The sequence below is a fragment of the Pristiophorus japonicus genome, chromosome 3 (assembly GCF_044704955.1).
Source record: "Pristiophorus japonicus isolate sPriJap1 chromosome 3, sPriJap1.hap1, whole genome shotgun sequence".
NCBI lineage: Eukaryota > Metazoa > Chordata > Chondrichthyes > Pristiophoridae > Pristiophorus > Pristiophorus japonicus.
In genome coordinates, this window is record NC_091979.1 from 108,597,168 (window position 1) to 108,602,451 (window position 5,284).

Here is a 5,284-nt window from a genome sequence, read left to right on the forward strand (position 1 = left end):
TGGACCAGGAATAAAAGTTCTCAATTGGGGTAAAGCCAATCTTGCTGAGCTGAGATGGGATTTGGCCAAAGTGGACTGTAAGTGGCTACTTGATGGTAAATCAGTGTCAGAGCAGTGAGAGGCATTCAAGGAGGAGATTGGAAGGGCACAGAGCAATTATGTTCCCTTAAAAAAAAGGCTAACAAATCTAGAGCCCCCTAGATGTCGAGGGACATATAGGGTAAGATAAAGTAAAAAAAGGGAAGCTTATGACAACCAAGAACTCAATATTGCATAGACTCTAGAGGAGTATAAGAACTGCAGGGTGCAATTAAAAAATATATTAGGAAAGCAAAGAGAGCATGAAAGAATGTTGGCAAGTAAAATCCGGGAAAACCGAAAGATGTTTTATAAATACATTAAGAACAAGAGTACACACCTGGAGTATTGTGTACAGTTTTAGTCTCCTAACCTGAGGAAGGACATTCTTGCTATTGAGGGAGTGCAGCGAAGGTTCACCAGACTGATTCCCGGGATGGCGGGATTGACCTATCAAGAAAGACTGGATCAACTGGGCTTGTATTCACTGGAGTTCAGAAGAATGAGAGAGGACCTCATAGAAACGTTTAAAATTCTGACGGGGTTAGACAGGTTAGATGCAGGAAGAATGTTCCCAATGTTGGGGAAGTCCAGAACCAGGGGACACAGTCTAAGGATAAGGGGTAAGCCATTTAGGACCGAGATGAGGAGGAACTTCTTCACCCAGAGAGTGGTGAACCTGTGGAATTCTCTACCACAGAAAGTTGTTGAGGCCAATTCACTAAATATATTCAAAAAGGAGTTAGATGAAGTCCTTACTACTAGGGGGATCAAGGGGTATGGCGAGAAAGCAGGAATGGGGTACTGAAGTTGCATGTTCAGCCATGAACTCATTGAATGGCGGTGCAGGCTAGAAGGGCCTATGTTTCTATGTTTCTATAACTAGAGAAAGAGTGGGGCCTATTAGAGACTATAAAGGAGATCTGTGTGTGGAGGCAGAAGACGTGGGTATGATTCTTAATGAATACTTTCCATCTGTTTTCACAAAAGAGAGGGGCGATGCAGACTTTGCAATGAGGGAGGAGGAGTGTGAAATATTAGATGAGATAAATATAGTGAGAGGAAGTATTAAGGGGCTAGGCTGCTTTGAAAGTGGATAAATTCCCAGGCCCAGATGAAATGTATCCCAGGTTGTTAAGAGAAGCAAAAGAGGAAATAGCAGAGGCTCTGACCATCATTTTCCAATCCTCTCTGGCTACAGGTGTTGTGTCAGAGGACTGGAGGACTGCTAGTGGTGTACCTTTGTTTAAAAAGGGAGAAAAGGATAGACTGAGTAATTGTCGGCCAGTCAGCCTGTTGTGGAATATTTCAAAATACTCTACACAAGTCTGACATCGAGAGTTCAAACAGTCTTTAATCGCATGCGTGGGGAGACAACTTGTTTCTGTCCTTAGCCAAGTTGATACAGAAATTTACAGATATTTATACTCATAAATGGCACATTGTACAATGTCCCCGCCTACTTTCTAGATTACGTCATTAGTCTTAATTCCTGTTTACTACCAGATGGTTACCTTAGTTTCAGTTAGACAGTAGGCGGTTGCAGTCAGTATTATATAACAGTCACATTATAAACAGTTGTGGTCAGCAGTTATTCTGACCTATGACACACATTGTTGCAACTGATTTATTACTGGCAGTTGGGGTCAGCAGATTTAGTTTAATTACATCTCGCTTTATCTTGTTTAGCCTTGTCTATTGTTTTATCACTCAAGCTGTTCTCCAAGATATCCTTGGTTTTCCTGCCATACAAGTTGTTCCCAGGCTTCCCTTTCAGTCCCCCGATTTGGCCCATGGCTATTAACGACCCAAGGTAGCCACGAAGGGTCATATCGCTAATAAGTCCTGATAGTCTGGGTCATTGTGCGTCTGTCTGCCAATGTTCTCGTACACGGCTCTCTATATGTCAGCCTTTGCGGCCTCTGCCAACCTTTTGGTTCTTAGTCGCCTATATTTATGACAGCAGCTTGCTATCAGGCATAGAGTGATTAATACCTGTAGAGACACCAAGGTGTGGGATACTATTCTTATCCAGGAATGTATCTAGACATTCATGCCCCTGTCCCACTCCATGGAGTACCACGGGGGAGGGGCGGGGGGGGGGTGGGGGGTGCCCAACGTTTCAATTTCTTCCCCAGTTTTCCTGATTTTTTCTTGTAACTGGTGGTATTTCTTCACCATTTTCTCCAGTTTTTCTGCTAACAGGGTTAGATGTTCGGGGAGTTTGGGGATTTCTAGACCCTCGGGAATTAGATATTCCCACAGGTCCCCTCTTATCCTCTCCGTGGCACTGAGAATCACCTGTTGTCTTTTATAAATTGCTATCAGATGTTGATGTCCGATAGTCGTTGGTGTTTGTGGGCGGAAACAGAAGCTCGCAGTGTTAATCGGGCATACAAGGGGTCCGTAGACATACTGTTTTTCACGTAGTCACACCCTATTCCCCTTTGCCCTGGTATGCAGCATGGGTCGGCTCACATTGGGCCTGGGTTACCTCCATGGTGCAATTTGAGGTAATATTAAATCCGCATAGCGCCTGGGTTCCAATCCCTATTGGGTGTGAGCACATCACAGTGTTTCCATATTCCTTGCATCTTGTCAGTGATACTCCTACCAGGGTCTCTCCCATACCGAGCACTAGCTCCTTTCTAGTGCCCTCCTATATGGCTCATATACAGTAGACACCTCAAAACGCTAGAGAAATATCACCAACGCTGCCTCCACAAGATCCTGCAAATCCATTGGGAGGATAGACGCAACAATGCCAGTGTTCTCGATCAGGCCAACATCTCCAGCATCGAAGCACTGACCAGACTCGACCAACTCCGTTGGGCAGGCCACATCGTCCACATGCCTGACATGAGACTCCCAAAGCAAGTGCTCTATTTGGAACACCTAAATGGCAGACAAGCTCCAGGTGGGCAGAGGAAACGTTTCAAGGACACCCTCAAAGCCTCCTTGATAAAGTGTAACATCCCCACAGTCACCTGGGAATCCCTGGCCCAAGATCACCCTAAGTGGAGGAAGAACATCCAGGAGGGCGCTGAGCACCTCGAGTCTCGTCGCTGAGAGCATGCGGAGGACAAGCGTAGGCAACGGAAGGAGCGTGTGGCAAACCAGACACCCTACCCACCCCTTCCTTCAACGAATGTTTGTCCCACCTGTCACAGCGACTGTAATTCCCGTATTGGACTGTACAGTCACCTGAGAACTCTTTTTTGGAGTGGAAGCAAGTCTTCCTCGAATTTGAGGGACTGCCTATGACAATGAGGATAATGATGATTTCCTAGATCCGTCCACATACAGTGTGAGGTCTGGATTTTCAATGGCTTCGTCCAATATCCCACTGGGATTTTCCAACTCAATTGCTATCTTACAGAGATGTTCTTCTCCCTCGGACAGTATTCCGTCAGTGGGGTTAGGACGGGAATCCTTAATTATCTGTACTGATTGGTCCTTGGGGATCAGGACTGCCTCCCAAGCGGCCCTTCTGCTGTTTGATACCGCCCTTAATTTCCCTGTATTTAATAGTTCTACGAGTGTGTGCTGGCTGTGTAAGATGATTTGTGTAGACATGACCACTGGTTCATTGACTCTTACGGCCCACACTGCACAGTCCAGTGCTGCCACACATCGAGCTAATCCTGCTACTACTGGTGTTTGTTGAGTCGAGTAGTATGCTACTGGTCTCATTCTATCATCGTGGTCGTGTATATTGCAGTGTATATAAAAGGGCCGCCCCATGTAATGTAGACCTAGGGCGGGTACTGCCATTATGGCAGTCTTAAGTTCAATGTACGCTACATTTTGTTCAGATCCCCAGTCTATATTTTCTGCCAATTGGTTTCCACCTTAATCAATCGCTGAATGGGGTTCACTATGGCTGTGAAGTTAGGTACGAAGTTTCTACAATAATTAAACAGTCCCAAGACCTTCCAGACCCCCCTCAGTATGGTTGGTCGAGGCATTTCGCTGATGGCCGTTTTGCGGTCTTGTGGCAATGATTTTGACCCCTGGCTAATCTCGTGGCCTAGATACCTCACCTGCTTTAGTCCCACCTGAGCCTGTAAGGGTCGAAGATCCAGTGCTACATAAAAAAAAAAGGCACCCAGTAACAAGGAAACAGAGCATGGGACCATTCCATACACCCTTTTAATCGAACTTTGGTCAAGGCAAGCCACAGGAAGAAAGGCAGGCTGGGAAATATGTCTGTGGCCAGACACTTTGTGAATTCGAGGGCCACAGGCAGGCTGAGAAGCCTGCCAATCCCGGGAAAGTGCATCCTGGGCTGGCCAATCAGTGAATCGAGTCAGGCCAGAAGCAGGGAAATCGTCGACCAATGGGGAATATCCGGCCCATTTTGTAAAGAACAGCTTACCTGGATCTAATCAAGGAGATGGGCCTATTACCAGCCCATTACCAATGTACATAAAGACAATAGGAAAGCCTCACACCTCAGTACATCCCGACCCTGACACAATAGCCAGCCAGACGATTAGGCAGGGTGTGCTGAGTGCTTTGAAGTGTTGCTGCTCAATGGCACTCTCTGCTGGCTCTTTTCATGCATTCTCGCTTCTCGACCTTTTGGCTAAGATCAAGTGAAGTATCTGTTGATTGGGCATTCATATGCAAATTGACTGATTGCAGAAAACCCGTTTTTCCAGTTTTGCTGGCTCTGGCCCTTTGGCTTGGGCCAAGCACCAATTGGAGAGAAGAGGAAAATCTGCATGTTGACCGACCATTGGGTGGGCCCGGAGGCCCACCAAGGTGCCGGACTGGCACCACATCAGATTGAAGGCTTCGGCCAAAATACACATCAAAAGGAGAAATCTGCAACCCGGATGGCGGCCAACCGAGCGGTGAACCAGGGCGTCCGAAACACCATCCGAGTGACGGTGAAGAAAGTGGAAGGACAGGCAACGATCAACCGGGACTTGTTCGTGAAGAAAATCCTGCTTGGAACATGCGGCATGAAAGTCGCCGACATCTTCGCCTTGCAGGACCTCCAGAAGAGAGGTTACTTTGATGTGACCTTCAGAACCGTCACCCTATGCCTGAAGTTCTTGAAGGGACTGAAAGGACTGAAGGAGGCGAGTGAACCGCTGCGCTTAGTGCTGACTTGGGAGCCACTGTTCACCCTCCCGTCGCAGAGAAGACGCACTATCATATGTAGATGTACAACCCCCACATCCCGATCATTGATGTG

At 46.9% G+C, this 5,284-nt stretch overlaps 1 pseudogene; it reads left to right on the forward strand.

The window, feature by feature from the left end:
- The first annotated feature begins 4,646 nt into the window (after positions 1-4,646).
- LOC139260630 (U2 spliceosomal RNA) lies at positions 4,647-4,784 on the forward strand (annotated as a pseudogene).
- The last annotated feature ends 500 nt before the right edge of the window (positions 4,785-5,284 follow it).